Raw genomic sequence first — 12,500 nt, 5'->3', positions numbered from 1 at the left:
AGTTTTTTTTTTAGTGGACCATAGTTTGTCAACAAATTTTTTTTTCCTCCCTGGGTCTCCCGACATGAGTGCAGTGACTCAGTCGTCCAATCATAGTCACGCCTCCTTTCTCTTGTCTGAAATGAAATTAATGAAATACATGTAAACTTTAGTTAACGAGGGTAACATATTTATTGGTTACCCAGTAGTTTCCAATATGACGCTTAGCCCGATCGAATTGAAATTTAGAAATGTTGGTTTTTGCGGAGAGGAGAAAACTGGAGAACCCGGAGAAAATCCCCTCGGAGCAGAGTAATTTAAAAGAACCAACAATAAACTTTACCCAGATATGGCCATAAGTTGGGAATCGAACCCCAGCCACATTGGTGGGAGGTGAGTGCAGTCATCACTACAGCATCCCTTCTCCCCTGTCTAACTACAAAAACATCCGTGAAGTGTTGAAAGATGGCTAAGAGGCCAAGCAAGAATGAAAGCAATGGTGTACAAACTGAGGAGATCTGAATTCTTAGATGTACATCATGGTATTATTTTGCGCCTCCAAGCGCCTTTTATCAGTTAATATGATTTGTACGTACAGTGCAGTAGGCAGTCCACGGTTGTATCTGTATTTATCAATTTAGCCTTCAAGGAATTAAAGCTGGAATTAACATGCAAAAAAAATTTGTTCTCATGGGATATATTGCGCAACTATTAAACTCAATTATTAATATTTTGTGGATGGACAAGCCAATGAAAGTTAATTATTAGCATCTGAGGGAATACAGTCGTGTCGGGAGACCCAGGGGAATAAAAAAAAACTGTTGTTGACAAACTACGGTCCACTCTTCCGGTGGGGCTCAGTTTGTTATCCAACGGTGGAAGCTGTGGCCACTTTCAAGAGTGCCAAGCACATGTTTCAGAAGACTCTTTTCTTGCAATCGGGTGAACAAACTACATGTACTCCCTGAGGTCGCTCGCAAGACTGCTATTGTTTTGATGGTGGGTTGAATTGAAAGTTCCATCTTTGTCAATTGATTTTGATGTGGAATTGTGCCCGAAGGTAAATTATTTTCATCTCGGAATATTTGATGCAATTTCGTGGGTTCCCCAGAATGGAGTGTGCAGCCTTGGGATTTTATAATACATGTATATATATGATGGGCAAGCAAGAAATTGAAAAGTGGTTCAAATTGTGTTGGATCTGGAAAATAACCACACAGGAAGGAAGCAACCCACAATGGCAATAAAGTAAGGCTTGTTAAATGAGAACGTTTTCATATAATTATCTTCTTCAGCCGTCTATTAGAATTTATATCGTTGTGAGCCATGTTACCTTCCCTCACTGACTGAGCTTGGGGTACCTGTGGTTTGAAAGTTATACGTACATGTATTCGACGAATACAAATAGTTCGTCTCACACACGTAAAACCTACTGTCAAACTGCAACGTAAGGCAAAACAGGGATTACGACAATGAAGAAGAAGAAGAACCGACTTCGGAGAGACGCAAATACAGATGTACCTTACTTCCTCTTTCGGTTTCACTTCATTGTCGCAGTAAAAATAATATGATGCTCATTTTTCTTCCTTCTCAACAACTCTCACTCCCGCAGGATTATTCGGTGTAACTTTTGCCGGATACTTTTCGGTTCCCGAGGAGACAAAGGTCCTGATGAGACGATAATCGGAATGATTTCCGCACAGGTCCCCACTTTATCATGCATGCAGAATAAATTAATTATTCATTCGCGATATTGTTTTCTAGAACAATACGTATACTCAAGAGAACCGAATACATACATGGGTAATTTGTACTTACGGGATCATAGGCAGCCCAAGCTCGCGTCACTACAGACAGCCACATCATTTGCGAACCTCCGTGAACGTTTCGTCGTCAAAAATCCCCACACACTTGGCTGGAAATGAGCATTTTCTGCTTCAGATTCCACGATAGCTGATGAATTTAACAGCAACTGATCACCGACGAGGACACGGAGCTTGGGTCCGAGGTCAAATTAACTCCACCCGATGGAGGTACAGTCATTTCATTTACAACACTTACCCATCCCCACAACGGCTTCTCGAACAGCTCCACACGGACACGCACACGGACTTCCCGAAACTGTAAAATAAACTCCAAAAGGCACAAGAATACACCAGAGGTGAGTCATTTTGATTCATTTTATTGAATGAAAGTTAAATTGAGCATTTTTTAGGCTTCACAATCTACTGTATTTTATTTCGCATACAAAGTCTTATAACACGTTTAAATTCTCAACGGCTGTCTGTAGTGACGGGAGCTTGGGCTGCCTATGACGGGATGAATAAAAACGGATCTCATTCTTCTCTCCCTCCCTCTCTCTCTCTTTTTTCCTTCATCGCCCACACAGTTTTCGTCCCAGCTTTCCTCTTAGCTTTCTATCCCTTCGCAGCATGTTCTCTTCCTTGAATTGACGATTATCGTTAATTGTTAATTTGCTTTCAATTTACTATTATCGTTATTTCACAACACTGAAAGCTTGATATGGATTATGGGAAATGAACATATTTCTTTTAAAAGCGGAACCCTAATGACTGGACTCGCAGGACTCGAACCTGGGAACGTGTAATTAGTAACCCCTTCACTTTTTTTTTTTTCTGTCTAAAAAGGCTCAAAGTGAGCTTTTTATTTACAATTAAAAAGGTTTACAACAATTCCTTCTTTATACTATTTCTGAGATTGACATGCACATGCAGAATCACAACTTGAAAACTAACCTATTATTTTTAACATTGGCAAAAGCTTGCCCTATACACCAAAGTTGTAAAAACTCTGGCTGTTGTCCTCGATGAAAATAGAGCTTACATTGAAAACGTATGTGGGCTTTTATAACCGCTCGAAAAATTGCAAGCAATTGTAACCCCTTCACTTAACCACTAGACTACCACATCACTAACTGCGAGGATGTCATTTTTATTAATGTCAATAATTTTTTCTTCCAAAAGTGCTGCTGTAAACGTGTATTAACGGCTAAGAAGCAAGCTTACACAGTGAAAAATGTCGGTTACCAAACTTCAAGAGGAAGCTAACCATTTTAAAATCAAGCTTTAGACTTAACCATTATTCAGCAATGATTTTATATATATACTTATTAGTTTTGGTAAATAATCGCCACATTTTAAGTCAAATGAATGAAGGGGTAGTTTCTAAAGAAACTGTGGTGCTGCGTCGGTGGGGAAGTAGTATACAAGAATTTGGTTTATCAACGGAGTTGATAATGTAAATTGACCACCGTACAGAGATTCTAAGTCAGTTGATCTTAAGTGGTTAAGTGGATAAAAGCAGTTCCTTCGAAGTGGGTGCTCCGGGTTCAAATCCTGTCCAGGGGCGGCTTTTACTTTTTCTTTTTATTTGCTACCACAAGTCCTGGGACACAGTGTTCTCAAATAACGATAATAGTAAATTGAACGCAAATTAACAATTAACGATAATCGTCAATTCAAGGTAGAGAACATGTTGCTCTTCGTCTTGTTCTTATTTCCAGATCCCGCTCGGCTTTTTCTGCCATTTTATCCCGTGACATCGCAGCTTGCCTTGAACTCCGACCCACCGTTAACCTCTGGATTACTTGTCCCTGTTCTTCACCACTGAGCTACCGTGTCAAGCTGCTAATTCACACCTTGAAAGTGATATTTATTTTGAATTCTGGCTGACTATTTACATAACAATGATACATAATTATATACACGTGCCGCGCCGAGCACCTACAATGGTCTACAATCGAACTTGGACTTTTAGGTTACCGTTAAGAGATCCCTGTTTTACTACTCTTGAAACAACGTATCCCTTTAATAATGCTAAACGTAACCCTAATTACGACTAAAGGCACTGTTTAGGCTTAAGATTAGTCCCTGCGATAGTTTTAGGGTTTCCAGTATTGCTGTGAACTGTGTCCTGCTTTTCCTTCATGCCCCGTGCGTGCGGCTCTCTTATAAGTTCACTGCGTGGAAGAGTACACCCCGCTTACAGTCTGATTGGTGCATCTTTCATGGGAACCTTTAATGCACGAGTTCATTGCAATTAAAATCGTTTCATGTTTCCCTTCTTTTGAAGCAAACTTGTGTCTTCGTAAAATTAAGATGGCTACCGAAGTAATAGCGTCAGTAAAGCGAGATTTGAACATTTGGAAATTGTCCCTGTTTTATAGCCTATCCCGAGCTGTGCATAGAGTGGTGCAAAGAAAACAATTTACTTTCGTCTTCCGTGTCCAAAACCTGTGTGAAAACGCAGTCAGTTGGCAAAGACAAAGTGCATCGGGAGATGGATCTGTTTCGCGATGCTCAAGAAAAAACTGCAATGGATAGCCTTCAATCCGCAAAAACACATAATTTTCTGACAGTAAACTTTCCTTGAAAAAATATTAGCCCTAGCTACCTGTGGCCGGAAAGTTTACAACTGCCTACAAGACAAGGGCTAACATCATCTCACAGTTAACCATCGCCTAAACTTCGTCGACCCAGACAAACGAGCCCACAGCAGGGCATTGAAAAGACATGATGGGGAGTGAAACGAAGTATGCCTCGTACGGGAACATCCATGGATCTCTACCAAAGTTATTTACTTGGAAGCATCATTGAGCATATTGCCGATCTCTACAAAGAGCGATAAATCGCAAAATCCCACTAAATGCACCGTTCGTGATCCTGAATACAGGAAAGGAAGAAAACATACACTTTGCAGTGTCTCGGCGAATTCGTAAGCAGACAGAAAGAACAATATCACGATAAAAAGAGCAGGTAGCCATTAAATTTGTTATGACAGTACTTTTATGTGGTTTGTTTGTTATGTTGTCTGAACCCTATTACAACGATTGCTTGAAACTCCACTTCTTGCGCTTATTCTAAAATTGAATTATGGGTAAAATTGCAGGAAAAGTGCCAAAATTGCAGGAAAAAATTATCGATTTTCCGTATTTCAGTCAGAAGTTCGACCGGTTTTTTCAAAGTCCAAGGATGTCTATTGTTATCGCTATTGTTTTCTTGAAACAAAGGAGTGTATGCATAATGAAGTAGGGACCTGTGAGGAAATCTTGCCCGATAATCTTCTAAAAGCGAACATAAAAATGCAGGCACTTCATATTGTTCGTAGAATGAGACCTAAAGTCACGCGAATCACACTCCCCTCATTCACTGAATCAACGATGTGTTTATAAACCGAAACCAAGAAATGTATAATTTTTTATTTGAACACTGAAACAAATTGACCAATTCCTTCCTACCCAAGGCATAACACTAACACGAACACGATGAGCGTAAACTGCACAAATATGCACTCGTCTCACGTTGTGGGTGATACCCGCTGAAAGTGCACCAAATTACGCGGGCGTCACCCGATGTTAGCAATTGAATGATATAACAGAGGTAAATATAGACAGTCTATGTATACGTAGTCTATGTACACATTCCAATGGAAAATAATCCCCGACGAATAGTTTATTTCCACGACATTTGAGTTGAAGTACATTTACCGAATTAGCTATCAGAATTTAGCTTCATTTAAATAAACCTTTTTCGATGTACTGGAAGCGAATATTTCCAAAATGTAACTCTGGGCTCGTCTAGGCCCATAAACACGCAAAAAAAGAACGAGGCCAATATCCATCCATCTAGACCGAACAAGCTTGGTCAATAAAGGATTTATTATATGGCATAAAACACCAAAAAAATGAGCTTTGATGTTGCCGGACCAAGCGAGAAATCCCGCGCGCGCAGTGTAGCTCCATCTTGGTCCTTCTCGGGTAGCCAATCACAGCGCGGGATTTGATTGATCTTGCCCGCTCACGGGAGCTAGTCCTATAATAATTAACAACTATTCACCGAAGTGGAGGTGGCTAGTGGTGGATATTTACCACCACTAACCACCGACACTGATGTGACTAGTTGTTTTAGTATATACTAAAACAGTGACATAATGTAGCATAAAAAGATGATTTGAACTAATTTATTCCTGATCCTGCAAAGATTACAACATTTTCGTGCGCAAATTCAGCGCGAATTGCTCGGAGGTGAATAGCAAAGGATATCCGGAGTTTTAGTAGCCAATCAGTGCGTGTGTTCAACGCTATCCACTGTTTTAGTATATACTTAATGAGGTTATTCACCGAGCAGTTTTATATCGGGAAAATTTGCAGCACTCCTTTGCTGCGGGAGACAGACTCGGTTTCCACATAGCTGTAAGCCGCTGAGATTCCACTTTCATTTTCCACCTACACCTGCTCGGCATCGTTTAACACATAATCGGTGTCATTGCAAATCTGAGTCAAAAATTGTTCAGACCTTCAAAGTAACTTCCTGTCATAAAACGGTTGGTTCACTGTTTGTCAATCAGTTCCATCAATTCACACACAAAAGGGAGTTGTCTTATTAATCCTGAGCGATCCCTGTACTGACGGAGCGCCAGAGACGTGCGTTCCAAACCTAAACAGCGACAACAACAATAACAATGGGATAAGGCATCAGTTTTCTTCCACTGAAAAAGTTCTCCTGGAACTGTTGCTTAATTAATGACTCAGGAGAAAAAGCTGCGGTTCTGTGTTTCATGTGTGCTTGCCAGGGACCGCAGAATTTCAGCGGTATGTGTGCTTGACAGGGGCCGCAGAATTTCTGCGGCATGCGTACTTGCCAGGAGGGGAGTGAATAGGGGGTAGCAAATCCGTCCATCCTAATTTTTCGCAAAATCCGCCAATCCGCAGATATTTTTACAAAAATCGGAATCCACAGTACTGATAGAGAAGTGACCACCTAAGAACTTTCAGTAACTTAACTGACGTTAAAGAAATACCTGCCATGAAATTAGCCTTCTGAATGTTTATCCGCACTTGGCGTCCAGGTCCTTGAAATGTCGAGTTACCATGTTTAAAAGAGTGTAGCGAAATCAAAGGTTTCATCCCCACCATGACCACTGTTTTGTAATTAGTAACAAAAGACAACAGAAATCTCGTAGTTTTAAGAAACAACACAACACTTTTTAAATTTAAAAACATGTTTCGACAGAAACGTCTGCCATCTTCAGTTTAAATTACAAAGTACAGAGTTGAATATATAGTGTGAACCAAAATGCTAATTAGCTGTAAGGACACATGACAATATTATGTAAAAGATTACAAAGAAAGTTTTAAATTAACGTGATAAAGTTGATGATTAAGTGTACGTTTCTCCCATTGAATATGAATGGCTTCTTTTATCTTAAGCTGGAAGGTGGTAGAAGCGTGATCTAGGATGCTAAAACAATCATTAGAGCACAGAGTGCGGCAATGCTCAGAATTCTGTAGAGGTCCTATCACTGAAAGTGTGCTCACGTACGCGCGTGGAAAAATGCCGGGTAGTTACGCCGACATAGCAGGCACTACAGCCCGCACACAAAAACTTGTATACCACACCCGCACGGAGCCCACTAGGGACAGGATCCTTCACACTGAACATGTTGCCGATTTTAAATGATGAGAAAACTAACTTAATATCAATATTATTACAATAACGTTTAGCAACTATTTGCAACTAGATGGACTGGAAAAAAAATTCTTCTGAAGGAGTTTGGTAAGCTTCGTGATGTCCTCGGGAAAACCCAACCAAGTGTTGATGATCTTGTAGGCTCTGTCAACAAGCGTGCGAATGAGACCCAGTTTGTAAGAACGCAATGTAAAACTAAAGTAATTAGTCAAAGGGCCCGTAAAGGTTTTCTTACGGTAAACACTAGTGACAGGAAAATGAGTGCCATTATTTATCAAAACATCTAAGAAAGGTATCTTATGATCTGTTTCCTTTTCCATAGTGAATCTGATGTTAGGGTGCCGGAGTTAATGTAGTTGAAAAATAATAGCGCTTGATTCTCCGAATGAAATAAACAAATGTATCATCAACATAACGTCGGTAAAACAATATCTCAGAGTCCTGGAAATTTTCTAGCCATAATTTTTCATGATGACCCATCTGAGCGGTAGCTACGGAAAAAAGGCTCTTAAGTTCGGTGTTGCTTAACTTAATATCAGGTTACAACGACTTCTCCGAAAATTAAAGAAAAACGGTTACCTTGACAGTAATGTGTATAACAGTATTTATCCCAAAGGTTCAGAGCCAGCAAGAATTTATGGCTTACCAAAGATGCACAAGGAACGTGGACACAACTCTATCCCGCCATTCCGCCCCATTGTGTCATCTATTGGAACTTACAACTACAACCTGGCCAAATACCTGTGTAATTTGCTAACACCGCATATTCCAACTGAACATTGCGCCTCTGACACTTTTACCTTTGTCCATGATATTCAAGGTTTATCTATGCATGGTAAATTCATGGTTTCTTTTGACATAGTGAGTCTTTTTACAAACATACTTCTTGAAGAATGTATTGACCTGGTGGTCAAGTACATTTCTGATGGCGATCCTGATATTAAGTTAAGCAACACCGAACTTAGGAGCCTTTTTTCCGTAGCTACCGCTCAGACTCACTTTTTAGTTAAGGGTTCTTTCTACGACCAGATAGATGGTGTAGCCATGGGCTCCCCTCTCGCTCCTGTTCTTTCTAATTTATTTATGGGTCATCATGAAAAATTATGGTTAGAACATTTCCAGGACTCTGAGATATTGTTTTACCGACGTTATGTTGATGATACATTTTGTTTATTTCATTCGGAGAATCAAGCGCTATTATTTTTCAACTACATTAACTGCAGGCACCCTAACATCAGATTCACTATGGAAAAGGAAACAGATCATAAGATACCTTTCTTAGATGTTTTGATAAACAATGGCACTCATTTTCCTGTCACTAGTGTTTACCGTAAGAAAACCTTTACGGGCCTTTTGACCAATTACTTTAGTTTTACATCGTGTTCTTACAAACTGGGTCTCATTCGCACGCTTGTTGACAGAGCCTACAAGATCAACAACACTTGGTTCGGTTTTCTCGAGGACATCACGAAGCTTACCAAAATCCTTCAGAAGAATCTTTTTCCAGTCCATCTAGTTGAAAATATTATTAATCGCTACCTCACACGTACTCGCCATATCTGTAATCCCTGGCTTCCGTCTCTGACACTATACGTACCTTTTACTTTAAATTACCTTATATTGGTTCTTTTTCTTTTATCACGCAGAAAAAGGTTCGCCTTTTTGCTAAACATTATTGTAATAATATTGATATTAAGTTAGTTTTCTCATCATTTAAAATCGGCAACATGTTCAGTGTGAAGGATCCTGTCCGTAGTGGGCTCCGTGCGGGTGTGGTATACAAGTTTTTGTGTGCGGCCTGTAGTGCCTGCTATGTCGGCGAAACTACCCAGCATTTTCCACGCCCCTACGTGAGCACACTTTCAGCGATAGGACCTCGCACTTCTTCAAACATCTACAGAATTCTGAGCATTGCCGCACTTTGTGCTCTAATGATTGTTTTAGCATCCTAGATCACGCTTCTACCACCTTCCAGCTTAAGATAAAAGAAGCCATTCACATTCAATGGGAGAAACCTACACTTAATCATCAACTTTATCATGTTAATTTAAAACTTTCTTTGTAATCCTTTACATTGTCATGTCTCCTTACAGCTAATTAGCATTTTGGTTCACACTATATATTCAACTCTGTACTTTGTAATTTAAACTGAAGATGGCAGAAGTTTCTGTCGAAACATGTTTTTAAATTTAAAAAGTGTTGTGTTGTTTCTTAAAATATCCTTATCCCTGCTACTAACCAGACCTTTTGGAAATCTCGTATAGTATAAAACCAGAAACCCATAAGGGTTGAAACGTGTAACGCGCGTTCACAGCTTCCGAATATTCAGTGCGAACTGATTGGTTGAATGTTTCAGTGCTAAGTACCATATTTGGAAACCCCTCGCTCTTGTTGTTCCAAATATGGTACTTAGCAAATTGAATATTCAGAAGCTTGTTTCCCAGCACACAAGGGGCCGTTACACGTTTCAGCCCTTATGAGTTTCTGGTAAAACATAACAATCCGAACTAACATCACATGCTCGCATACTTTCACTACGCCTTTCCAATTGCTGGAATCGACGCAGCACCGAAACTTTTTTAATCATGAAGGAAGTCATCGCCTTTGGCACCTTCTCGGAAAAAAAAAATTGCGATGCAATCGATGGTCTTTGTCTCAATGACCTGAACCTCTATGTTGACCGTGCCGATGTTACACGTGGTGAGGGTCTGGTTCAATAGCTTTTTGTTTGGCCGCAACCCGAAATCCTGGGGTCCTGGAGATTACATTGAAGGTCAAAGATGTGTTGATCTAGTCTAGTTCTAAGGTCAGGCAGAAAAAATTGAAACAGACCGCCAAGTTAATTTCCGCAATCCGCACTTCAAAACAAACAAAATCCATAATCCACGCTGAAATATTGAAGAAATCTGTGATCCGCCAATCTGTAACATGTGTCCTGAAAATCCGAAATCCGAGTGGTTTCATTTAGCCAAATCCGCTTATCCGCTAACCTATTCACCCCCCTCTGCCAGGGACCGCATAATTTCTGCGGCATGTGTGCTTTACAGGGGCCGCAGAATTTCTGCAGCATGTGTGCTTGACAGGGGCCGCAGAATTTGTGAGGCATGTGTGCTTGACAGGGGCTGCAGAATTTCTGCGGCATGTATCCTTTTCAGGTAATTTTAGTGGAGTAGTGGGTAATTTCTTTGCAGCTGCCATATTTTAATATGTTGCAGTTAATTTTATTTGATTTAGAAAAAAGTGAATGATGTTTTTCAACAACTCTGCAAGAATTTAGTATTTAAAGTGACTTATTGAAGAGATGCAATAAAAAACATGCCATCTAGCATTGCTATTTTATCTCAGAAAGGGCGTAACTGTGCTCTGCAGTGGGTTACTAGTGTTTTGGACACTGGTAAGAAGGTCCTTTCTGGTGTAACTTCAATTTTTAGCTGAAACATTCTGTTCAATATTTTGGGAAAATACACCATTTTCAGGTCTAAAATTGCTATTCCTTTTGTATACTTCTAGAGAAGCTTTAAAATGCTGTTTTCTTGCTGAATGATGCACACAAGTAAGGTGAAAAGGTCTTATTTCACGGAAAAAAGCACTTTAGAAAACACAAAAATTTCTTTCTTTCTTTCTTTCTTTCTTTCTTTCTTCCTGTCTGTCTTTCTGTCTGTCTTTCTTTCTTTAGATAAGGAATGTACACAGGAACCCCATAAATGGAGCCTCCATCTTCCATACTGGGCCTCGGATTCAACCCTTTGTCGAGTGGAGTTATTAATAGAACACCTCTCGTGGGGTTTCCAGGTTTCCCGATGGAATTTTTTTCCGCGGTTCGCCGTGGAAATGTCACACTTTTCGCGAAAAAAGCCCGGCGTTCTCAAAACAAATATACTCGGGAAAGGCTTGACTCAAGGAATAAGTGTAGATTAGAGGTTCCATTTGAGGGGCTCCTGTGGTACATCATACGCCCATATCAAAACAATTCAATACGGAGTTTAAGAAAGGACGAGGTCATCGGAGAAGAAAACGTCACAAAGCAATACGTTGCAGCAAGAGAATATGAGGAAAGAGAGCGAATTCCTGGGCCCTAAGGCAATCACTTGAAACTTATTTTTAGATTGAGCCCACGCTGCGATGGTTATGTTCACCTGTTGTTCCCATGACTGCGCAGTTCACTTTTACACTAACTAACCAATCAGGTGTCCTCTTTGAAATAAGAACGAAGAATGAAAAAAACGTGGCACTTTAGGTAGACAAATGAGAACCTCACCGGAGAATCGGTGCTTGGTCTTTCGCCATTTGAAAATTGAGGGAACAGCCAACGACATCCATCTTGACTGGAATATTCACTGGTTGCAGGCTTTCTACCTGAAGCCATGAAAATCAGAGGGAAGTAGCTAAATTTCATATAAAAATTACCCAACGCCGCGTTCACGCCCTTTTGTTTTTAACTTTCAAGTAGCTGTGTGGTCTACTTGAGGGATCCGATAAACCGTACTGAGGCCCTGTGTGACAACCCTTCAATGTTCATAATCCGATGGGACGTAAGAGGACCCACACACTATTCGCAAAGAGTAGGGCATGAAGTTCCCGTTTTGTGGTCTGTCTTTTACGGAATTGCGAGGGAAAAAACTCGGAGATACTAGTTCTACACCAAGGTCCTCTAAAATCAGAGGGAAAACAGCTCAGACGATGGTGGTGATTTGTAGAGAAAATGCGCTATATGCGTATTGCAGCTTGTCACACACGTTACCCATTGGAAGCCGAAAACATCTCAGAAAAGATCTCAATCACCTCGCCAGCACCTATATAACTATGTTATGTTTACCTTGCAAACCAAAAAGTCCCTGTACTCCCCCACATATCACTGTAACCAGTTATTTCAATCACTTGATATCCGAATGGTAACAATTCGCCAGAAGCTGGACTCGGCACAAAGGCCGAGAAAACGGCTTCAACCGAGTTGAAACATGTTGAATCAAAGTTGAATCGATGTTAAATGAGTTTAGAAATGTTTAAACTTTTCTTCAACGAGCATTCAACATT

General features: G+C 40.3%; 1 pseudogene; it reads right to left on the bottom strand.

The window, feature by feature from the left end:
- LOC138046017 (NLR family CARD domain-containing protein 3-like) overlaps nt 1-1,683 on the bottom strand; it is a 32,832-nt pseudogene extending 31,149 nt beyond the window's left edge.
- Between the last annotated feature and the right edge of the window lie 10,817 nt (nt 1,684-12,500).

This window comes from Montipora capricornis, chromosome 1 (genome assembly GCF_036669925.1).
Source record: "Montipora capricornis isolate CH-2021 chromosome 1, ASM3666992v2, whole genome shotgun sequence".
NCBI classification, from domain to species: Eukaryota; Metazoa; Cnidaria; class Anthozoa; order Scleractinia; family Acroporidae; genus Montipora; species Montipora capricornis.
This window is presented reverse-complemented; position numbering and strand designations above follow the sequence as displayed.